General features: G+C 37.9%; 1 long non-coding RNA gene across 1 annotated transcript in view; it reads right to left on the reverse strand.

Annotated features, from left to right (window-relative positions):
• Positions 1-1,016: 1,016 nt before the first annotated feature.
• LOC121314730 overlaps positions 1,017-26,701 on the reverse strand; it is a 63,007-nt gene continuing 37,322 nt past the window's right edge. The window contains exons 3-5 of the long non-coding RNA XR_005950143.1: positions 24,449-24,544; positions 22,770-22,821; positions 1,017-2,359 (exon numbers count right to left, since the gene is read on the reverse strand). This is a non-coding gene — a long non-coding RNA (uncharacterized LOC121314730). The remainder of the gene's footprint in view (positions 2,360-22,769; positions 22,822-24,448; positions 24,545-26,701) is intronic.

A 26,701-nucleotide genomic window follows, 5' to 3' on the forward strand; every position in this document is an offset into this window, starting at 1 on the left:
ACCAGTAAACAGTGATTCTCAAGGTGTGACTAGCTCAGATCACATGTAATGCAACTTCACTAACCAGATAAAGTATGTGGTACTGTTTTGATGTAACTGCCAGATCACTATCCTTAAGAACAGCTAAGAAAGGATAAACTGATTGATCAAACACTGCGACACACACCATGTAGTTTATTGTTAGCATGTAACCACTATTAGAAAAATCAGGCAACAAAACTAGAATGGGCCTGATTGACCTTTTGATTCCCGAGTTGCTTGTTTTATAATAGTAGTAACAGTTTTAAACCTGAGCCCTGGTATTGTAACCCGAGAAACCAAAGAGACTAAAGTATTTGAAATGTAGAGCCTTTTAAAAGAAGTCCAAAAGTAAATTGAAGTTGTTGTTACATTCATACCAAACTGTTACACAGTAAAAGATCTTAAACAATGAAATGGTAAACAGGATAAACGTGCACAATCTATAATTCAACATCATAGTCGTCACATTTACTAGTTCTAGGCTTTTTTTTTTTTTAAATCAGGTTTGTCCCATTTATGTATAGCATTACATGTACCAGAATCATATGATGTTGAAGTCTAAAAATTAAAAAAAAAAAAAAAAAAAAAAAAACACAATAACGATATTATCACTTTTCCTGCTATTAACGGAAGCACGTCATCTTAAGAAATAGTATTGGGGATATTTTTAATGTAAAGATAAAGCATCTTCTTCCTTAAAATAAACAACAGATTTTTGTACTTGACGGCACGATTTCACACACACCCAAAAGCAGTTGCAGTTTGTTTTATTTATTGTACCCCACCTTAGAATTTGTAACATAATTAATTTGCAGGTTTGTAGATTTAATTGTACCCCACCTTACTAATTAATTATATACTAATAGATCTATATATATATATATATATATATATATATATATATATAGATAGATAGATAGATAGATAGATAGATAGATAGATAGATAGATAGATAGATAGATAGATAGATAGATAGATAGATAAACACACACACATATACATACAGCACAGACATAGACACAGTACTTACTGCAAGCCCCCAACTACCAAAGATCCTTAAATCTGGTCATGGAAATCTACTGAAAGTGTCAAATTGTAATTGATTGGGGGAGGATAGATTAAACAGATACTTGCTTTTTTCACAGTTCTTTCCTGCTGGTGATTATCACTGCTATACAGTTAATACATCCAAAATGAAGTAATTTAACAGAGAGCTCAACTACTGATGTCAGTGCACTATGATAAACGAGTCGACGCCTTATCAAGTGCTTTTATAGCGACAGTGTTGAAAATATTACATGAAATATTGCATTCTTAAGGATCCTGACATTGTTGTTTTACGTGTCCAATTCATAGGATGTTAAACAATGCAAAATAATAATAAGCCTCCATTTACAGGGCTCAAACTTCTTATGCAACATTTGCGCCATTAAAAAAAAAATTACAAACCTCTGCAGAATGGCATTTAAATTAACATACTTAATTACTTATACAAAGTTTTGGAGCATCATCAATTTGTTTTTCCATTTAGAAAAAAGTGTATTGTGTTGTATTACTCATTGCAGTGTACTAGTGAAATCAGTGATATGAATCCAATACAAGCCAGAGATGTTTGTTTGCACTAAACATAACCAAAGAATGCATATTAATTAAAGGAAATGTGAGAACAGCACAAGTAATAGGGGTCCATTTCAAATGTCTGAACAGCAGCAGATCTGAACACTATTGCTCTTCAGCAGGTCTCTTTCTCCTGTATTGTTAAAATATTTAGCAATGTTAATACAGGGGTGAACACATATTCTCTGGAGGAAAACACTGGCCTGACTAATGTGAAGTTATTTTCATAAACAAGATTAAAATAAATCATACAGGGGGAATAGTGAAAGGCATGAAAGGCTGCATTTTAAACCTTGCCAAGCCACAGATTTCAAATGCATTAGCTTCATTACTAGAAGCGGTAAATGTCTCGAAGATGTTTAACGTTAAATGCATTTCTTCCTAGGTCACTATTATTTTAGCTTTCATTAGCAAACTTTAATTTTTTTCTTTCTAGAAAAACTCGCTGCATCATATTACATGTTCCAATTTTCTTTTATAATCAATACAATTTTAACTAATAATTTCCTTTCAAACTGTCATGGCAGATAGTCACTGTTATAAAATTTAAGGTCTTTTGTCATGGCTGCACTCTGTGCGTAATTCAGACTCTCTGGGTCTTGGACAGGTGTTTGAAGAAGAATCAAACACAGGTGACATTACAGGACGAGTGATCCTGGAAGCCAGTCCTTATTTGTATTGAATCTGATCAGCTTCTCTTCTGCAACCTATTCTGTCAGATCTAAAAAGGAAGTGAAAGGAAAGAACAGGTTAATCACAGTTCTAAACAGAGGGGCAATGTCACTGCAGCGACCAAAATGACAACTGGACTATTTGAACGTGTTGGACTAGGTGGTCTACAGTCAATATATATATATATATATATATATATATTATATATATATCTATATATATATATATATAAAATAATATAGACCAGATTTTTGTTATTCTGGGGACATTGTGTCCCCTGTACAGCTGTGTGGTTAATGTAATCAAGACGCTACTACAACCAACCAGTCGTATAATGCCTGGTAATGCCCGATGTGGAGGGTCTTATTGCTTATATACTTCAATGTTACAGCACAATTATCTATAATTTTTATTGATTTTAACTGAATTTATTTAGGTTTTGTAATAATAATAATAATAATAATAATAATAATAATAATAATAATAATAAATATAATAAAAAATAAGTCTTTTCCTTGGTAATTGATTTGATATTCAGCTCTCAAAAAACTGTAACTCGATATTCCGTACTGTTGTTCCTCTTTACTTTTGACAGTTGCATAAAATTCTGAGATATTCATTTAAATTCTGGCAAGTGTTTTTATTCTTTTCCTTTAACCAAAAACCAAAATTTGTTTTCCAGTATTTTTTTCAATTCTTTCTATTTCTATATTTGGGTAATGCTCCCATGTCTAGTAGTACTGATGGTATGTTTCTCAGTTTGTCCGTGTTTCTCAGTACTTCTTTCTGTACTGCTTACAGCGACTGTAGACATCTGAGAGGGGCTCGTGTTTTCCCGGGATGTTTTAATTTAGCCATTCCTCAACTTATTAAAAAGGTTGAAATTTACTTTAAATTACATTTTGTTAATAGATAATGGAGTGATCTTGTTTGATTTGCTTCTGTGATGTAGTTACAAAGATTCTAAGTGCATATATCAGGGATTATATCCTCTAGCTCAACCATACTTAGAATGCGTGGAATCTTTCCATTGAAGAATATATATATATATATATATATATATATATATATATATATATATATATATATATATATATATATAAAGCTTTGATCTTAATTTTCTGTTTTAACTGCAGTACAACTTACACAATAAATGACTTGGCAAAAGAAAAAAAAACTGTGTTTGATAATAAGATAGCAGCTAAAATTCCTAATATTTGGCTCCAAACCTTGTTTCATTGTCGGGTGTTTTGAAATTGTTTACATCACCCAAACTGGGATCATTTTCATTTGGCAAACTGCTCAACTTTACTTAACAGACCAAGTCAGGTATGCTTTTTAGAAACAGACATCATATTAAAATCAAGCTCTACTGATTTATCAGCTCATATTCTCATTTCTCTACAGTAATGAATGCATGGATTGCCCCCCCATATGTCATGTATGGTCATTTTTATTAGCTTGCATTTTTATGTCTCTATGACAATGTATCTTGTATGTATGGCTGTAATTCACAGTTGTAACTCACAGATGTAACTCAGTTATGTGATATGTTGTATTGACCATACTGCTTGTTAAAAAATCGCCATATATATACCGTATATATAAAATGATCTCTAAATGGATCTACATTAATTAAATATAAAAAAAAGGATGAACTTTTTTCCTGTCTGAGTGTTTTTACATCTTTCAACTCTCTGTTTCTTCTCGTGGTGAATGGATCTTGCAATGCTGTAGGTACCACATTTCATCCATAACATTAAACACTCAATCATAAATTCTGTGGTTAAGTAAACACATTTTTCGGCTAATGCATTCATCATTGATTGCGTTGATTACACTAATGAAGGCTATTAGCCGAAACAGTTGTCTACTTGACTTTGCTGCTTTTAAAGTTATTAAATCTTTGCCAACAGGATGTTGCGCTTGACTTCATTCCTTTTTTTATGCAATTTTTGTTTTGATATGTTGTAAAATATATTTCCATTATCAAAGACACACTCCTGTAAGGCTTCCAGTTTATTCTTCTTTGTCAGAAAAAGAGTATAAAAAGGAAAACAGACAGATAGCAGGTGTAAACTGTCTACCACTCAAACTGATCACTAAAAGAGACTATTCAGGACCGTTTCACTTTTATGTATATGCTAGACAGACTTCACAGCATTGTTACCTGTCCAGCGTGCTTTACTGTTGTTTTTTCCAAACACTGCTACATCACAATTAGTGTTTTCTAACCTCCTCACCAAACTGAAGTGATCCCCACTCACTGATAAGAAAATGAGGGGGCCTTCCAGGAAACTTTCCAGACATGTTCCATCTGAATAGGCAGTGGTCACTCGTAGAGGCTAATGCCACATTGTCTGCTAGGTCTGATGTGTGTATATAATAGGATGTAAAGGACATATTTAATTGTTATTTATACCTGAATGTCTCTTGTCTGTTTTCTCTCAGATCCTTAACACAAAAACAATACAGTTAGCAAAGAAAAATATATCTTACTTTCATAATATTACAGATTTACTTTGTTTTCTTTTGAAATGTTGTAAACGTTTATAAACCTGAGGTTCATAATCCTTGTATTTTAGCTAAGGTGATCAGACATTCCATTTTGGCCAGGACAGTCCCACTTTTAGAACAATGGTCCCAGTATTCCCAGAACCTTTCTTGGGACGCTCACTTCATCCAGTTTCTTTCCCCACAGCATCGTCGCGCCAGTAACAGAATATTGTATTTTCATGCAGGCTGCTGTGTTTCTAGCATATCTAACTTATTACAGTACAATACCACTTGAAGCGACTAAAGAAAAGGTTGAATGACCAATAGCATTAAAAAGCGGCTGTACAGTACCATGAAAATTACTGAAGACAAACGTTCATATTTGCAACCAATCACAGAGAATTGCGGGTGGGTTTATCCATGTTGCTAAAATGAACAGGCGGCTATCCTCATCTGAATAATCACTCTCACTGCCTAAAGAGGCTAATACAGGGACCATTTGTATTGTGTTGGAACTATCTATATATCTGCGTGCAAACGGCTTTGGTTCATGTGTAGCTATAGGTGACAGTTGCGTAAATCAACGCTGTCATGACACTGACGCTTGTCCTGGTTTGAACACTGTGCATTAAAATAGCCCATCACAACAATAGGAGGGGTTTTAAAATATGGTAAATGTATTTTTGGAAACATATTTTCTATTGAAATAAGTCTATATTCACTTTCAGTTCACCTTAGGTAACCCTCTAAGAAACATATGGTAGTGAATAATACAAAATAATTTATGAACTAGTTATTTTCACATTCACATTCAGCAAATGCCAGGGCTCAAATTAACAGGGGGCTGGGGGTGGGGTCGATCCCTTTAAGTTTCTCCAAATAGTTTTATATCCAAATTTCTTTTTTAACATGCTTTAGGCTGACAGGTATCACTTAAAACAGAAAGGAACCTGTTCAAAACATGTTAATTGCTGATGACATTTCCTTCCTTGTCTCTGCAGTTTTCAGTACCAATCAGAGATAATGAGAAAGCGTCTCCTGACAATCTGAACGTTTATCTGTGTATTTTACATAGGCGAATGCTTATTATGCTTTTTTTAAGGAAGATTAAATAGATTAAATAGTATTCCTTTTGATCAGAAAAGGAATACAATTTAATCTTGTTACAGCTTGATCCGTGTCTCAGCCTATACTGTTGACTTAAAAAAAGAAACAGCCAAGATCAGTAAAGAAATTAGCCTTCGTAAAATGCATGGTTATTGAATTTAGATTGTCAGAAGACGATTTCTCACGATCATTGATTGTACTGAAAAATGGAATAGGCAGGACAGTTCATCATGCAGTTAACACTTTTTTAACAGGTTTCTTTCCGTTTTAAGTGATGCCCATCAGCTTATAGCATGTTAAAGCATTTGGAAATAAAACTATTCCGTGAAACTTAAAGGACTTGCCTAGCTGGATTACTATTGACCATACTTAATAACTACTTCAAAGGAAATTCCTGTTTGTGCAATCAGGGCAGCTTCCAAACAAAACTCAGAAAAGCTGATTAGTGGGCTTCATTTACTGCACACAGTCTAAATATAGGACATTTAACACACGTCTAATAGTTATAGTAACCAGTAGGGATTCCTTCTCCTCATCATGCAACAGACATTGAGCACAGTCAGAGTGGATAAAAAGCAGGGCTGGAGATCGTAGGATGCTCACAAGCCCTCAAAATGTCTGTGGTGTGGGGACTCACTGCAGTGAGGAGAATAAACATAACTGAACATTCCAAATTGGGGGAAAAATAAATACAAATAATAATTGGTCACTCTAAATTAAAAAAATGAAAAATAAAATAAATCTGGTCACTTTAATTTTAGCTGTGATTTTGGTTTTCAAGAATCCAGCTACAATGGGTTAATTTGACATTGAATGACAGCAATCTGTACAAGGCCTGTCTGAAAGACAAGGCATTCTAAAATTTAAAGTAAAAATTATTTCCACTGAGAGTAGGTGTTAAAACATCATACTGATATTGGACTCTCGCCAAGATAAGCCTAAAAGATAAAAGTAGACATAGCTTATTTTATTGCAAACTAATATAATTCATCTGTGTTTCCTTCCACCTGATGATGCAGACATCCTTCTGCCTGGTGTAGATGGCTGAATTATAATGTTGGCTCCATTGATTGGCCTATTTTGCTTCCCTAGCACATAAGCACACACAACGGCTTCAATGCTGGCTCCAGGGATCAACCACCATGTGGCCTCCCTAGCTCATCAGCATGACAACTGTCTGGACTGAGTTGAGTAGGGTACTTCTCTGGAGTCTTCAAGTGGGAACCTTCCATCCTTGGTGTTTTGTCGACTAGCCTACGACACCTTAAGAGGGCTCGACAGTGATTCTGATGTCCCAGCATCACCCCTCCATCCCCCACTCAGCTCAGCCCAGCTTGCTTACCTTCCCTTCCATCGACATTGCTTTCGTTCTACTGTGCTTCAGATCCCCAACCACAATCTTTTTATCTCAACCACAGCCAGTTGCTGCTCCTCTCTGCTGCTTCAGATAAGTTTTTCACTATGCGTCAAAACTCTTGACCACTGAATCTGATGTCTCTGAGAAACCAGGTTGTGGAGTATGCCACAAATCCTCGACAATAAACCTTCACTGGGTAAACCTGGACTCTCTATTCTCGCTGTTCCGTTTCAGCAGCTAGTTGAGCATACCCAAGTTTCTTCCGGTTCATACACCTCATCCACAGCATCCCCTCCATTAACTCTACCAAGTGAACAAGGTGGTCTGAATTAGCACGCAAGACAGTATCGGGTTGAAAGTTTGTGGTGACAGCCTCAGGTGGGAAAATAAGCCATTGTCCAACATCTGCCAGCATTTTCCAGTCTCTAGCAGCTTCCAGTTGTTCTAGACGAGTTTTGGTTTTAATACCTTTTCTTAGTGGTTGCTCCCTTGGATGGAGAAATGTTGTTCTTCATGTGTCATATATTGCTGGCATTGGTGGCAATTTGGTCGTGCTGCGCTTGTCTTCCAATGTTAAGACCAAACATCGCAACACCTGGTCATGATGCCAAGTAAACCGTCCTTGGCTAACTCCCACCTTACATCCTGTCAAAATGTGGCTTAATGTAGCTGCCAATGAACACAAAGGACACCGTAGATCCACTCCTATCCATAGATTAAGGTTCTGTGGTGATGGGAGAAAATCACACGTTGAACTGATGAAGAAACTGATCCTGCTGTGTTCCACTGTCTATAGATCACACCAGCCGATCTTGTGTTGTTCCACACTCTCCCATCTCAACCACTCTTCCTGCTTGGCCTGAGAAACAGCCTTTATTCACCCCATCTTCTCCTAATGCATTTGCACCTCATTGACTACCAGCTTCCTCCATTGAGAACAAGGCCTCCTCTTCCATGCTCTACCTGTCCCATGATTTCACCGACACGATGGGCAGCCTTAGCATCTTCCACAGCTTCCTTTGCCACCCACTTTCTTCCAGTTTACAACACTGATGTGCTCTAAGCATCCTGGGAAACCTGTAATACCAGCTTTCTGTACTGAAGTGCCAATGAAGCAGTTTTACAATAGGTAAGCTGCCAATCTCTGAGCAGCAATGCTGAAGAAAATCTTGCCTTCCACGTTTAACAGGGAAATCGAGTGAAACCGACTGATACTCATAGAATCTTTTACTTTGGGTATAAAGATCCCACCTGCTCGGTGCCATGCTCTTGTTACAACCTGTTTTTCCCATGCCACTTTCATCAATTAACACAGGATTCGTAGAACACCAGGGGCACTCTTGTACACTGTACAGAACTCCATTAGGCCCAGGAGATGATGACGCCCTTGCCTTTTTCACAGCTTGCTCTACTTCTTTCCACTTAGGTTCGCAGACCTCAATTTGGTGTTCTGGAAGATTGATAGGTGGGGTGTCTGAAGGAATCGACATAGGCTCCTGTCTTTTTTAATCTGTGTGCGTTTTCTCGAGATATCTCTCCAGCTCAGACTTAGTTGCTTTTAGTGTGTCATTTTTCTCCCTGGAGAATAACTTCTTTATAAAAGTTAGTTTTCGCACGGTCCTTCTTTTTGTAGCAATTCCATAGGCACTCAGCTCTAAAAGAACTGTGTAATCCTGCATATCACAACCTGTTAATCCTTTAGCGGGAAGCACTAAGAGTGGCACTGGCTAGTTATTATCTATTACAAAGCAGGAAGCAAATACTGAATCAACGCTTTCCGTCTATCACACTCCATAACTCAATATCACACAGGTAGACTAAAGCATATACAAGGATTGTGGAAAACCTTTGGCTTTTGACCTCTAGGTTAAGGTCACAGAATACCAAGCCAATTCTCTGTTTTTGATGTTCTTACAATAGCAGTAAAACTGATAATGTGATTTGGATAAAATTTGGATAGAATTAAAACAGTTATGTACGAACTTGGCTCCTGTTGCAGAAGTAAATCTGAAAATCGCAAGTAGGTCAAAATAGTCTATGCTTTCGTCTTTCTCATAGTACCACTGACAAAGAACCAAAATCACTGATCCAACAATGACCGGCTAATGATTCACATACAGTATATTAGACAGGAGCTGATTGTGAATACACTTGTACCCCTTTTACACACACAAGTTATGATGGCTCTGAACCAGCACTGATGCGGCATTTTGGTCTGTGTGAATTGCCTATGCCGTTACAGAGCCGTCATATTTTAAGCTCTATAGTGCGTGTTGATTAAAAGTCAACTTCCCACATGGTTGTGTACTGGACGTGGTGGGTATTTTTGTTTCTGTATCTGGTATCTGTGTTACACACTTTCATTTTTTTCAAATGCAATGGCTGATCAAGAATAAGGTAGTAATTGGAGTTTGGAATAAGTTGAGTAATTGTTAACTTTACAGGCCAACAAGGAAGCAAATTCACAAATAAAAGGGACGGTGTGTAAAGCTGTAATTTATGGGCGAATCGCCGTTGCCATGACAACAATCTGTTGACTGACAGGTTTGAAAGTTGTACTCACTGATCCCTTTAACCCTCATGTATAGGCAACTTTGCAACAATGAAACAAAGACAAAAAAAATACAGGAAAAAGCAACAGCTATCTTCAAGTGCTTTTGTGGTAAGTTAATCAATTCTTGAATTGCTGAATAACAACAATAAAACACAAACTCAAAATGAGCTTAAAAAAAAAATTCAACAATATGTAGTAAATTAGAGGCGGAGCTTATTTAGAATCTTGTGGAAGTGCTTATTAAGTAATAGAACATGAAGAAGAGGGCTTTTCAGTCTGGTAAGGCCCACCTCATGCACTTAAATAGCCTGAGCCAAACGCAAAGCCTGGTATGTATGATTTATTGTCATATATGTTGAAATATTGTCAGAGAAGACAATCATAATTTCCACATCATGTTGATGAATATGTCTTGATCATAATTTTGTCAATAGTAATGTTTAATAGTTTCATAGATCTGGCAGTTTGCAAATCTGTCGCATCATGACTGTGTCGCTTCAGGTGTGTATGGTCATGTCGCTATGAAAGTATCTTGTCTTCCGATCAAAAATCGCATCGCATCTGGTGTGTAGCGAATACCTCAATACTAAAAAAATTATCTTCCCTTAGTGGGGGGGGTAAAAAGAAAATGGGGATCTCATTTGTTCTTGTTTTTTTTGTACTGCTATTGTTCTAGGAGTTCCTCAATAAAAAAAAAATTTGGTCACAAAAAATCTTCTACTTAACGGAGCTGTTCATCAGTTCAGGTACCTTACGTGGGACCAACGTGGTCTGTGAACTGTTTGTAAACAGGTAAAAGAATAAAACTACAAAAAACTTTAAAACATTTTTTTTAATAAAGATTTGTGTTTTTTGTGTGTTTCAGTATTTAAAGGTACTGTTAGGTCCTCAAATGTGTTAGCGAAAGCAAATAATGATAAAAAAAAAAAAAAATTAAACAAAGTTTTAGTATTTAAATTACAGGAGTTAGTGCTGATAATGCTGTTTTTTTAAAGCCTCTAGCTTTGTTAGAAAAGAGAGCACAGTTTTTGTGTTATGATATGTTAAAAAAAATAAGCTGCTGAAAGTAAATCAGCCTGCATACAATTGTTTGCTTTTTTACACTTGTCATTCAAACCGAAGACTATTTGCGATTGCTTTTGTAGTTACTGTATTGCTGCTGACAGCAAATTCTTAATAGGACAGCGAGGAAGCAGACTTAGTCTACATTGACAGACAACATTCAGAGGGTGCGTACCAGAATAGAGATTTTCTTTCATCAGCAGAAAAAAGGTGAAATATATAAATTAATACAGGTTAAAATAAATATCTGGTCCATGTTCTAATGATTTTTATATCTTAATTTTATTTTATTTAGCACTCTATTCTCTGTATTCGTTAACATAAAGCTACCAATTTTTAATAATATTAGTTTATCACTTCCCCCCAAAGCATTTCTAAGATTTCAGGTGAATGGTAAATATATAAAAAGCCTATAATTAGACTGGGATGAAACCACAACTTTAACTTTATCTAAATCTATTCAGAATTGCATATGGTTAAAAGTAGTGCAAGATTTGGGTTATTTGCCACATTCCTATTGTATAATTTGTTTGATTATTATCATTTTTCTTTTACCGTATACAGAATTAAGTTTTAGTAGGATACAGGTGTCGCCTGCCCAGCATCATATCCAGCCGTAGTAAGCTTCTACTCGACTAGAATCTTTCACTTACTGTGCTCTTATTATATGATTATGAGGACCCTCTATATATGCTTGCACTGCTTTCATTTAGGGTAAGGGCAGCAAACACCAGAATACATGATTCTAGTTAATAATGCAGCCATGAACTGAATCCTTCCTCTGCATTCCCCACACTGCTAAGTGGAAATAGTCACCGAGATACGCACAGAGGTCTACTTAATCCTTTACTGTCAGGTAGCGACAACAGTAATCCATGGTTCAACATGCTGTCTGTTATTACTGGGGGCACCCACAGTGGATTTGTCAGTGGAGGCAGGATTAACACGGGAAAGGTACATATCTGAGGAAACTCTGAGTCCAACATGGATCCAGTTTCCCCGTTTGTCAGCAGTTGCTGATAGAGAGAGAGGGGTGGTGTTGACATCAGCTGATAGTGTGGCATTTCTGGAGCCAGGCATCGCTTTTAATGAAGCGTGATTCAAGTCCTCTGAGTAAGAATGGGCTGTGATTTACTGTGAGTTGGTGAACCAAAATTTGGGGGTCAAGCAGAACTACTGGCTCAGAAACTGATATAGCAGTAGATTATAACAGTGTGAATCTTTTGAGAAATAACTTAGAAATAACTTAAATAATATATATATATATATATATATATATATATATATATATATATATATATATATATATATATTTTTTTTTTTTTTTTTATTGAAGCTAGTTATTAAGGCAATGTCTGACTCCCCAAAATAATACATCTAGATATGCTGTAATTCCTATAGATAACCCATTTAGTAGAACACTAGTGTGTAAGGCTTAAGTGGTTAATCCAAGTCATCCAAAAGTCAGTAGATGATTTAAATAGCTGAGGCTTTCGTGCTCTTTGACTTTTAACCCATCTTTACTTTATTGGTTTAAACCCTAGCTGAGAGAATTGAGAAAGGTCCATCAACCATTCTGAAGTGCACTGGATTGATTCACCAACCATGGAAACGTCATTAAATCAGTCCAGAGGAATAAGTTATGGAACTTGTGAAATAATAATTTTAAACTTGCATGCAAATGTGAGCCTGTTCCATGACAGGTTCTATCCGGCTATCTGGATAGTGTATACATTTCATTATTTTTTTTATTTTTTTGGGTGAACTTTATAGATGCAGAGCATGCAAGTCATTCATGGCTTGCAATTCTAATTTGTTTAAATAAAACCAGTACAAATCATTTCAATTTAACAAGAAGCTTAAGGCTATGGCTATGCATGTTAAATTAAACAGAACTATAAGCGCACTTTCCAAAACAACACAGGTAAGTTAGCTACACCATTCTTATTTTAGATCACAAACATTGTTTATGGAAATATTTCTTACAAAGGAACCGTCTGTGCAACAGAAGTCGTCCAGTAAAGATTTAAAAAAAAAAAGAAAATAATATTCTGGTCTTGAAAAAAAAGATCAATGATATAAACAAAAGGAAATATAGAAAAGTCACATGCAAGGATAATACTGCCTGTTTCAACTGTTCAAAGAAATTGTTATCCTTTACATTATTTTTTAAAAGAAATCTATTATAAGTTGAATTTTAGCAGTCAAAATACATATCAAAAACTCACAATGTGCCTCTATTCTCGTCATGCAGGTTGTAGTATTTAAATCTCTGAAGGTTTGATCCTTGACATTTTGTTGTTTACTTTCAACAGTTGTACAAATATTGACATTAGTTTACTTCTGATGGTTTCATTTCTGTGTATGTGAATGTGTGTGGTTGTTTTCTATACAAGCTGCAGTTAAAGGGCTTTGACAGTGACACACAGTGCTACTCATGGGGGTGGGAACACAACTGGGAATATTGTGTTTTGTTTTGTTTTGTTTTTTTTGTTTGTTTTTTTACAGCTGAGAGGAAAAATCAATGCCTGCATTCCTACAACGGTGCAAAGCTATGACAATTACCCCTCGCATCCCAAGAATGTGCGGTTGTTGTGCGTAAGCTTTTACTGAAAAGGAATGACAGCAATGACATTAAAACAGTGGTTTCTAACCTTTTTCAATATAGGGACCACCTTGGTGTTTGGGTTTTTCCCACGGAACACTTGCCAGGCATTTTTTTTTGCAACTAATTTGTATGTGTACATGTACATGTACATGTAGAAAGTATTTATATAATGTATCGAACTTAATGAGATTCTTGGGCTTGAATCTTCACTCATATTTAAAACATTGAAAGTTGCTGATGTCAAAGTTATTGTTTCTTTTGTTTAGAAAGGTATTTTTTCACATTCTGAATTCTTTGTAGATAAATGGCTCTCGGTTTTGTAGGATTATAAGTTTTGTTTGACAAAACTTCCTGAAAATAATGCATTGAGGCTTGGGTCATCCTGGGATCCAGTAAATGTGAATACGTGCTGGTCCCCTCACCCGTTACCTCGTGTAGCAAATCATTCGATCCATTTCTAATGCGACTTATTGCACTCATTGAGTTGCCGACTTTGCTCAATGTACATATATAAAAAATAAAAAAAACACTGGAATACGAGGACGAGGTGGGTGGGAAGCAATTTGTATACGTTACATACCACTTTTGGTGGGCTGTGATGTGTAAATTAAACGTGATTGGTGGCGTACAGAACAGACTGTACACATTCAGCCTGATTTTCAGACAGGGGCAGGTTAATTTCTCCCACCCACAACGCCCTTTGTGACTCCTGCTTATGACTGATTTAACTGAAACGACAATTGATTTTCAGGTTCATTAACAAGCCAGTTAGTCACATTTCAATAGTCTGGATTTCCATTTAACTGGAAAACAACGAGGCAGCGCACATGTAGTCACAACAATTGGACAAAAGAAAGGAAGAATACACATTCTTAGACACCTAAGTTTGTTCCACATCCCCAATAGAAAATAGTATAAACCCTTGCCCTACGGTAAAGTGCATCTGTGACATCATGGATTAGAAAGATGTACATGAATTTACGTGAATGCTAGATGTAGATTTTTTTTTTTTTTTTTTTTTTTAAATAAATGCTGGCAAATAAAAGAAGTCTGTAATTTTGACAAGACAAATGTGCCTTCATAATGTGTAGGTTATTTAGTTCATATTTATTTCACATTAGAAAGCTGTTGCTTGGTATTGCATCAAAGGGAGCTGTAATATAAATTTATAAACACACCCGTAATAAAAGAAAACAGATAAAGGGGAATAATACAGACTAACATATCTTAAAATATAAGTATTTTTCAGTGGGATGCCACTCACCAAGGACCAGGTAGTTTTTGGCTGTAGGTGAGGCGCTTCTTCTAAACATCATAAACCATACAGACTTTTCACTTTTTTTTTTAAACACAATATATTTGGTTTTATATATATATATATATATATATATATATATATATATATATATTTTTTTTTAAACGTTAAGTTTTTTTATTATTATTATTATGTATTCTGCTTCGCGACACATGTATAAAAAAAGTGTTATTCTATGACCTGAGGGACCTTTTTTTAAAATTAAATCAGAAAGAGGGTCTGTGGGTCCAGCCACAACTACCTACAGCTAATACTGTTAGAAATACCAAACCCACTGAGGAACACACATCCCTGCATGCTGTTAATATAACTTCAGAGTTCCCTTTCAACTAGGGAATATTAAACATTACAAAATTGGTGTTCCCCTTTAAGACACCCGAACCTGAAAGACACTCGTCAGAGGAGGATGACGTAGTGCTGCTCCATCTCCTGCAAGCACAAAAACACTAGTCACCCTGCAAGTATAGCCATTTTCCTTTTCTGCCTAACCTGATTAACACCAGAGAGTTGATAAGTACATCGTCCTGTATATTTTCACACTCATTTTTTAGCATTTCTTTAAAAAGTGCAAAATTACTTACGGAATCGCTAAAATAATTATTTCTAGCCAAGTTTCTGTGTTTCTGTTTGTCAGCTAGCACTGGGTAAGTCCCTCCACGGCCTTGTGTGCAGTGGGAAGCCTGTGACTGTCTTGTCGTCTCTCCTGGGATCTTAGCACACCAAGTCGCCGACTTGTTCAGCTGAATTTATATATTAAATGTTGTTGTTAATAATATTATTGTTAATAATTGTTTAATTAATAATTTACAGTATTGTTTAACGTGTGTTTCATTTGGCGTTGGCCACTGGTTGTATTACATACTGTGTTTCATTTTCTTACAGGAAGGCAAGTATTCAAACCCGAGCAGATACTGTGGGTGTGCGTACTTTAACAGCTCGTTACTGTTTTAGTGCAGCTATCCAGCATCACTATTACAAAGGCTTGTTCATAAGCAAGCTATTTATTGTCTCACGTTCTGCTGACTAGATATTAGCCAGCTGGACATCCCTGCTACTCGCCACAAACAGTAACTGTGACCTGGTTACTGTTTTGGTGCAGACTACAGTTGTTTGTACTGACTAGTGGTTTAGCCAGTGGTTGACTTGCAGGTTGGCAGCCCTGCTAAAGTGCCACTAGCAGTAACTGTGTTTATCGTCCACGTTCTCGCTTGCGAGTTCGAGGTTACTGCTTCTGAACAAGTGCACTGAATTGGTACCGAGGCCCTGTGTCGGCACTGAGTGAACTGAGTCGGTACCGAGTGTACCGTCGGTACCGAGTACCAAGTGTTGGTACCAAGCACACTGAATGTCAGTACTGAGTGTCGGTTCCGAGCATATAATACTCCACTGTCTGGTCTGTACACTGTTGTTGTGAATACAGCACTATTGCCATGTCTGGGTTTCAGACATGTGTCTCTTGCAAGGCTAAACTGCCTACAAATGAAGGACACGATAAATGCATGCACATAGGGCCTTGACTGTAGTCACTTTTTGTGATTTGTGTGCTCCCTTCACCAAGCGTATGCTGGGGTAGCACGTCACTCACAGGAGCGTTCCTCCACACCTACGTGGCATTCAGCATCACCAATGCTCTATTCCAAAGGGGGGGAGGAGCAGTGCTAAGAAGAGTAGAGCTGAGAAACACAGATCCTCATCTTCTTACTCTTCCAAATCCCCTTCACCTTCCCCTCCTTCAAAACATTGAAGGAAGAAAAGCCGTCACTCATATTCAGCAAACAGGATGGATGGATATAATCTAGGAGGTTGTGTCATGCAGACAGGCTATTATAATTGAGCTGCTGCAAGAGTGCTCAGCCCCACCGGTAATACCGATCCTGCAGTACCCACTCCCCCTGCACGTTTGCACGCAGTGGCCAGTGGGCTAGAGAGCGATATACTGTCTATCACCACCTCCAAGGAGGCTGACGATCAAGACATGAGGCTTCCTTCGGATGATGCTGAATCGGACATTCCCATTACGCAGCTCCCCCTGTCATCAGAGATTATACCATTAATGCAACGAGCTAGTGCAGCTTTACAGGTCCTGTGGCCTGAAACAAGGGATAAGAGGCACTCCGTTTGTGACGAGCAACCCTCTATCACTCCTGGATTTTCTGTTTGAGCTACAGTCCTCTTATGGCTGCTGCGGTTTCCCGTTCTGTAGACTCACTATACAGCGTGTTTGATGTAGACAAGCTGGGTCTTACCAACTTTCCGTCAGTAGAGGCTTGTAGCTTACCAGGCACAACATATTGGGTTCCTCTCTGAGAACCATAGGCCCTTGTCTAAGCAACTGGACAAGCTGCGCCTAATTTCCAGAAACCTGCTATGGCTGTCCAAGCTCAGTAGACAAGCGATAGGCAGAAACCTGGCAGCACTGGTAGCTGCACGCAGACAGCTCTGGCTCTCCCAAGCACATGTGATTGAAGGAGACAAGATGGCACTGCTGGACACTCTGGGCACTCCAGGCCATACATCTGGTCAAGTGGTAGACGAGATGCTACAACAATCTCACCGTGTAAAGGAGTCCACCAAGCAATTGGTGCGCCTCCTCCCAAAGAGATCCCCTCCACCATGAAAGCCTGCAGCTCAGTGGCATCCTAAGTTCCAGTTTTAGAGGAAACCGGTACAACAGGTTGCTCCCACCTCAGGGGTTACTGCCAGGAGGCAGCCTGCAACCACGTTCCACGGAGGCAAGAGTCCTTTAAGTGCCCTGTGCTTCAAGAAAAGCAGCAGCCCTAGGACATTGCTGCCACAAGCCCAGGGCTCCTTCTCCAGAAGGCACTTGGACATCTGGGAACAGTGCACCTCAGTCCTCAGACCTGTACCTGAATCGGAGACGGTTCAAGATGCTGACTTCGCAACGGCTGTTGCAGTCCGTCAGGCTAGGCCACTGGTTCACCACTGTGGGCCTGAAGGATGCCTTTTTCCACATCCCAGTAAAACCAGTGCACAGGAAGTACCCGAGGTTCGCCTTTCAGGGAACAGTATACCAGTTCTGTGTCATTCATCATCATCATCATCATCATCATCATCATCATCATCATCATCAACCCTTAACAATCCCCTTAAATTCCTACAATAATTTAAACACACAACTCACACATTTTACAGGTTAACAATCACGAACATTAGTTTCAATGTTAAAAATAACCACATAATATAACAATACAGATAATCATCCACTAATTATATTACTAGCACATGGCCAGGGTAGATCGACAATGTTAATGCTATGGCAGGTTGCTATATATGAACAGCAGTCACATGAAAAGGCAAAAAAAAAACACTTAAAGTCTTTGTCTAGACAACACCAACATTTTACAAGCACAAAATAAGGAGGTGCCACCCACCTTTCATTGTTTGAGGTCTGAAATACTTGCTGTCTTTTCCAGGGGAAGCAAGTAAACTGGCATTGCAAATTATGCCAAGGAAAGAAGGAGGGGACTCATTCTCTAATGGCACAGTAATACCTTTAAAAAGTGAATACGATCATTCCTATAATATACAGCTATAAAAAACATGTCAGAGAAGAAAAATGCCCCCAAAAATTGTTGAGCATCTGATTGTCATGCAAACTTGCCTAACAAGTGCAATAACTGATTCATGCTGCATAATGCACGGGGTTGTCAAATCTGCGAATAAGCTAGAACTCAAATTGTCCTTGATTTGGCAGTTCTGTTGAATTGGTTGTGGTTGTTAATTAATGCTTTACATAACTCAAAATATTATAATGCCCCCCCCCCCCCCCCCTCATTTAAACATTGCAAGTTACAGAAAAATGTAAATGTGGCAGGCTTACTGACAAGGAGCTGAGCTTCCACTGCAGATCACAGGGTTGAATTCAACCATCACAAACTTTGTATGGAATTTCATTAAATCCTACTTATGTGTTACACCTGCACAAATGCATAGATTATTGGTACAGTATTGTAAAGACACAGTCTCTGTCTCTAGCTAATTCTCCAGTCAGTAGGATGGTGACCTAAAACATGCTTCCAGACTCTCATATGGTTATGTGGTCATGAAGAAATGGATTCGTGAAAACATTCTGGAAACCACTGATCCCAGACATGTGGCTTAATATGCTTGTTTAGGATCAGCCAGTTTATACAAAGAATGCAGTAAATAGGATGGTTTCTCTAAGAAACCTCCTAGACCTTTTTAAACCACTCCATATTTAGGAAAAAAAAAAACTACAAACAGGCAAAATAAAGACATTGATTTGTAAGAGAAGTTTTGAACATGTAACCGTGGAGATCTAGGCCTTGACTGCAAAGGGTGTGACCCGGGTGTGCTCACCATAGCGGTTGTGAAGGACATTTTTTGGTGTTACGCCCTGGTACAAAATGTGTCTTCCACACAGTCTGCTTAATATTATACATTACTGCATACTGTCCATTTTACCATCTGGGGGAGGTAATTACTTTACTTAGCTTTGTGTATACACACACACACACACACACAAAGAGAAGAGGATTGCACTTCAGAGCCATGAAGCCCACCTCATTTGGTAAAGCAGGCAATGTGTCTGGAGGGCAGAAGGACTGTGACAATACTGTTTAACACTTGTAAGACCTGTCGTAGGATGTGCTGTACAGCAACACCTCTTGACAATAACAGTTTTATAAAAATGAACAGAGGTATGTAAGCTGGTAAAATAAATGAAGTATAATCCATTCCAGTACTTTCCTTTTTAGTCTTCTCTTATTGATTATCGGTAGCTGCAGGGTACATTTCCTCTAGGGTGACCAGATACCAAGAGTGAAAAATCGGGACACTTGTCAGTTGGTGCAGGGAGGAAAGAAACCTCACGCACTACTGCACAATGCAAGCAAAGCAAACTGTCTGTCTTTCTTCTGTAGATAGGCTTTTTTTTTTATTATTCCGTTGCTTTCCTGTGTGCATTGCAAAAACAAAAACTGTCTTGTTTACTATTTAGATGACAGCGATGTTTTAATCAGCCTATCAGTGCATCTGTACAGGCTTTTCGGTGACCTGCTGTACTGTACAGTAGCAGGTGGGACAAAGTGCTGCATTGTTTTGATTTAGGTTGCTAAAATCTAGTTTTCAGCATTAGACGTAACATACCAAAAATGGACAAGAAAGCAAAACAAGCAAAGTATGGTTTGTCTGAGGATTGTGTCAAGACAATTCCAAAAGAAACTGTACATGCAAATGGAGGTAATTGTTTTGCACATCTTGTAATGTGACTTAAAGAAAATACGATCGATCGCTAGAACTTCAGAAGCACACATCAAACGAAAGACCACTACAGAGGCTGCTGAACCTAACGTAAAACAAAACAACAGCTTTCAGAAAACAAACTGGAAAGTCAGCGCAGACAAAAAGTATTCCTGTCGGTTTGCATCCAAGTTAAATCAGTACTACGGGTACGATCTAGCATAGCCACCTCACTTCAAATAACCTGCTCTTTACTTTGTAAATGCAGTTAGAATTTTAGACCCAAATAGGCACGTTCTTTGTTTTGACTCGGTACTGATAAAATAAATTCCTGGATGGGACAAACAACGAACATGCTGCACATATGGTCTTTATTAGAGAATGCCAGATACCTTTGGGTAACCAAGCTTTGGGACCGTTTCTAATTGATTTCCACATCTGTACAACTTGCCAAAGCTTTGCCTTACACTTCCAACCAATTCAGTGGATGCAGACCTGCAGTATCAATGTATAGGCAAGTTCACAACAGACAGAGAATGTCAGCAGCAACTGCTGGGAGATGTTACCTTTACAAATGACAGCACTCTGTTTTAGTAAGGAGGCAAGTGCCCCTATTTTTAGGCATTTATAGTGCTATGAAATATTAGGTGTATTTAATGTTTAAAAAGGTCCGCGAATGTGTCCGTGAAACCCTAACTATACTCCCAATCCTAATTAGATGACTTGACCATGGGCATATGATTGAATCCATTTTTCCCCCACTGCGTTCAGTACTTGGACTGTCTTTTTTGCTTTTTAGTGACAGGCTCGTCAACAACACCATGCCATCATGACCTTTCGCCACTAAACCCGGAACGCACAGTCACACGAACCAAGATAAACATATTACACACACCGCATCATATGACTGCAGGTTAACGTGATTGGATAGCCGCTCAGATGCAATGCAAACAACTAACTCAAACAACACGCCCTAAACCAGTAGAGTATGTTTTGCACCACGAGACAGTACAGCAGCCACATATACAAAATTTCCTAACAAGAAATTAATAATGTCACAATTTAAGCCTGGGTTTTCAACGTATACACTAAAAATCGGGACAAATGGCATCCCGACAGTACCTTGATCGGGACGCGGGACAAAGCCCCTAATAAAGGGACAATCACGATTTTATCAGGATGTCTGGTCACCCAAATTTCATCATCAGTTGACAAGTATGATTGAAAGTTACTGGTGATTAGATCCTGAGCTACTGACCAATTTTTAGATCCAAAAATCTGTTTCAAGGATGTTACAGTATCTTCATAAGATGAAAACATTTCAAGAATTACACTGGTTTATTGGGATACTTTGTCTGACATATAATAAGATGTATTATACATTGGCAAGGATCATCTTCCCATTCATTTCAATGGGCTTTTTGATGCCACAGCACTGACATCACCACAATTAATTTTTTGTTGTTGTTTTTTTTGTTTGTTTGTTTTTAATTTCAAATGATCTCATAGCCATTGTGTAATCCCAATATGGCCCTCCATGGTGTGTTTTGTCCCTGTCACCCACATGTGCCTGAGAAAGCCAAAAGCTGCCGGCGTGTGGCTACCAGCGCAGGTTTCTACCTACAGACCTCAGGAAATAGGACTGGTAGGCTACCAGAAAACAATTAAAGATGCTCAGCCGTGCGGAGAACCCTAGATTTCGCTTGAGGATCACCTCCGAGACCTGGCATTGTTTGTTGGGAAAGATAGCATCCTTGGACAGCAGCGCTAAATTAGGCAACTGTGCCAGCATGGTAATTGAAACCTCTACCTGGCGAAAATTGGGCCAGGCCCAGCTTCTCCATATCTTGCACCTTATATAGACCGGGAAACAGCAGGAGCTGTAGCTGGGTGACCCCAGGACGACTGGATCTCAAAAAGAAAGTCTGGCTAGGTGGTAGGCCGGTCATCAAAGATGGACTGCCTCAATGGGAATTACAGCCATTATTGCAGAGGGAGTATTTTTAACATTAGGTAGATAGATTACATTTACAATTAGGCATGTTTAAAATTCAGACATAGAGCACAGCCCGCGATAAACAATCAAGAACATATTTATTGACTGGTGAAATACAATTCAGAGCTGCTGCAGAATGTCCGCTGTTTTGCCATTTCAAATATTTCCGCATAATAAACATTAAAATTCAAAGCTGCAGTGTCCAGTGCAAAACCACATCATGAAAAATCACAATTGTAGTTTAAAAAAAACGCTAAAATAAAAGCTGCTAAAAAAATCAGCCTACTAAAATAAAGGGCTTTACATAATCTCTGCAAGTAAGAAATTGCAGTGTCCAGTGTGAAAACACAACACGAAATAATAAAGTAACATCCAAAGTAGCACTACAGCATTAAAATGTTCAATAAAAAAATGGTGCCTTAGTTACAAGTTCTTGCCTGTCTAAAAAAAATAAAAATCCAAAATATGGATTGTAGCATAACAGAAAAGCATAATTAATCATCTAATTCGAAACCGCTGAACTCCACGTATGGAGAAAATGTGACTTTCAGCTAAAAGTTGGGGTGCGGTGTTCACTCAAACCGGAGCATAGACTCGTCAGAATCCGATACATTACAATTTGAATGATTGCTTATAAACTATGAAGTCATCTGCCCAATAGCAGGAGTAAAATTACAGGTAGGTTTACTTCATGTATTAGTATAATGTTAATTACTGTAGTTTTATATGTGCCACGCTTACCTTGAACTTGTTCATCTCTTGTTCAAGGTCCTTTTAGTGGCCCTTTGCATCCCTTTCAAAACAGAATTAAGGAGCTTTTGTTCATTGTAGGTAGAAAACAGCTACATTATAGCTACTTAATTCTCAATTGTCTGGGACAACAAAAACAAAAACAATAATAATAATAATAATAATAATAATAATAATAAGTTTTTAAAAAGACAAACTGTAGGCTTTCAACTCTTGCATAGCAGTTTCTGTTTTTGTTTTTCCATATGGAAAGAATCAGAGCTAATTATATGTTGTGGTTTGGCACCACCGTTCCTGTTTCACCACAGATATAGCATTTCAGAAAAGCCCCACTCCTGAACATTTGAACTTAGTCTTGCAGGCTATAATACAGACTATTTACTACTGGACCACCAGCTCCATGCTCTAGTTCTGTTGTGATACCGGGGTGCAAACGTCCTGGAAAGTTTGCCTCCATCACCGCAGAGCATACAATATCCCCCTGTAACCTTACAGCAACAAGGGTAACAATGGCTTTCAGTCTGGGAATAGATTCACTGAGCCACTGCTAATTCCTTTGCATCACCCTGAATACAATGCAAGTGTAGCAAGTACAGCTGAAAACAAGAGAGACAAACATTATACAAGGATACCTAATCAACTTATATCAATGTAACAAGAAGTCAATTTAGCAGTAACTGTAATTTATATGTGCGTAATAAGAACTTAATTGATACCACTTTTAGCAGAACTGAAATGAAAGAATATAGTGAACTTATAAAAACTATAAGAGATTACTGATTCCATTACACAAGAAAGATTAACTTCTTTCACGGAGTATAATAATATGTCCAATGACATTGAAAGAATAGTCTCAAAACATTGGAGGATATTGGAATGTGATTCTCAGCTTCATCCTTTCGTTACCTCTCCACCTAGATGTTGTTTTAGATGTGGTAGGAAAATTAAAGATGCGTTAGTGGCTTCTATGAATAAAATAAGAACACTCTCACAACAGATGAAATGAAAAACAGGGCTATGCCTGTATATTTATTTTCATTCAAAATTAATCAAACAAAACAAAAACCCAGGAGTACTAGCTAAACTTTTCCCAAGTTCTATTAAACTGGACGACTATGCCATTTACCAGTCACCCAAACCTACACTTAAACACATAAGTATACAGCACAGTACCTTTCTAGATCTGACCACACAGGTCTCTTACAAGTTTGCTGGTTTTCTGGGTGCTACCTGGAAACATCAAATGCTGGCAGCAAAGGAAGGAAGAGATCTTGACAATATTGGTATGATAAATTCATAAACTATTCTTTCTTTATGATTTTTCGCTTGAGATGTTTAATCCATTTTCAAGGGCCCCGATACTTAAACCAACTGGTACCCAAATACATGGCCCATGATTCCCCATGTAGGACTAAACTACCATGCAATTAAAAACACCCTGTGCCTAAAATATTTAGACCTCAGTAATCCCCATTATTGTTTCTCTATGATTGAGAATAGTGTACAAACCATGAATCTGATAGAGGATGCTGTTATCCATTACACAGCAAATGAGTCATCTGCACATGTTCTGTGTTCTACACCCACAAGTGCAGACAGTTTATTCACTCAAGTAAACACACAAAACAAACAATGACAAAGGTGTTTAAAAAGACGTCTTTTTAACATACCGTTCTCTTCTTGGGTTATTATCCAGATAACTTGTTGGGTTCAGACCGTCTCCCAACAGCAACACTATACTATTATACCACGCCTGTTATTTTTTTCTGTTAAAACAAAGATAAGAAAAACCATACATGTTATGTACAATTCATACATTCACATAAGACCCTGGTGTTTCTTTGAAAGGGTCTGTCTTCTGATCTGCATTATTGTTTTGCAGGCCAATTATTTATAAACAATCAGTTATTGTATAATAAAATCAGAAGGAATTGAACATCATCTTACGTCCAATATTCCCTTGGCTTGTTGCACAAAAACTCACTTGAAATAAAGCCTTGTGCTGACTGCCACACAATTTTAATACCAAAAGCTCTTTGACTTTTGTTTACAAGAATGAAATGACACGTGCCAAGTGTCCTTTATAATACATTGTTGCACTTCTCTGGCAATTTCCTAGTCCCCACCCATCTGATAGCTTCTGCTTGTCATTAACAAACCATTAACAAAACCCTTTCTTTCAGCCAGTAACATGCTTTGACTCAGAATACACAGTGTGGCAAAGTGGTAGATAGTGTGCAGGTGCGGGTGATTAAAGAACAGACAGACAATCATAATCCAGGTGAAAAGGTTTATTTTATCTATATTTAAGTCCAGTGCCTGATGGCAAAACAAACAGTAAATAATAATGGAGGTAAGTAATATAGCGACGTGTATTACTTAATTTATAATCCCTGTGTTGCCTCGCAAATAATAGTCCTGTTATTATTATACACCCACAGAAAACACAAAACACATACACAAGTCCATTAGTGCGTGAATTAGTGCTAGTGGTGTAAATTTTTATTTGTGCCAAAGGTGCAGTGTTGTCCGGTTTCATGCTGGCCCCTGGTGACAGCTCCAGAACTGTGTTAACAGTCTGGTAATGTGTAAGACAAGATGACACAATTACAAACAAACAAAAATACAACACTCACGGTTTTCAATAACAACACACTTTTACTGTCATTCTGGCTTAAACTCACTACAAACCAATGGGAAGGAACTGATTACGATTCTCTGTCTCCCTTATATGCTGTCACGCATGACCCCTTGGTAAACGAATGCAGCTCCCTTTACAATCTGCAGTTGCTACATTGTTTCCCTTCTGGGTCAATACGTTCTTGCAACAGAGTCTTGCCTTTTTCTAGACTGACTGACTTCCCGACCCGGGGAAAGAACTGTCAAGCCAGCCTGTCCAAAAAAACTCTGTCCTCGCTTAGTACCCTCACAGGTTGGGAGGGAGATTTACAACCAAGGTTCATTGTATTTCTGTCACATACAGATATCAGGAATATGTTTGCTGTAACATGTGTCTCTTTCAAAATTGCCCTTTGTGACCTATATAGCTATATAGATTTTTGGAATGTTAACTAAAACCACTTTAATTGTGGTTGTCTGTGCCTCCACCTGTACTGATAATTAATAATGTAATTGGCCTCTTTTATAACTCCTCAAGCTGCCTCATTCCCATCTCCAGGAAGTATCCCCTGACAAAACCAATGGAAAAAACTCAAGCCTATCCAAGCACGTGCCCCCTCGTAATCCAGCAGGTAGATGTGCACCCTTAATGCCGTCTCACTGACAGACAGCAATTTTGCTGCAGACTCCCGTCTCACAGCTATCATAAAAGGTGCCATCAAAGTGGAGGAGCGGGCTCTAATCTTTTTCAATCAAGGGAGATCTTAAGGTCTCAGCTGCCTTACCACACACATGTTGACTGCGGATATCAATCAACCAGCTGCAAGCACAGACAAACTGTAGTCTGGGGCAGACAGTCCCCCTCACCAAGACTCATGTGGATTATTCCTCACTTAATAGCTCTCCTGTTGAAAGACAGAATACCTGTATGTACTTTTCATGCCTCATTTATGAGCAGAATTATATCAACCTTTTGTCTTTTATGTCTGTGCTACACTTTTTGAGACGCTTAATTTTCCAATTCAAATATAGACCAGTACAGCAGTTACTTTTTTCTTCTTCTTCCTCAAACAGTATTTAATACATTTTAAATACTTTCAATTAAAACTATGTTAATTAATTTACAGTTGACAAATGCATTACAATCCAATTGTTTGTCTATTTCCCTTGACCAACAGCAAAGGTACAAGGGGTAAAAAAATGTAGGGTAAAAAAGATGGTTATTAGCTTTTAAAAAGGAATATCGGAATATTGGAACTTGCAAACCACAGAAGAGAGAACATAAGAAGGTTTACAAACGAGAG

This window comes from Polyodon spathula, chromosome 4 (genome assembly GCF_017654505.1).
Source record: "Polyodon spathula isolate WHYD16114869_AA chromosome 4, ASM1765450v1, whole genome shotgun sequence".
Lineage (NCBI taxonomy): Eukaryota > Metazoa > Chordata > Actinopteri > Acipenseriformes > Polyodontidae > Polyodon > Polyodon spathula.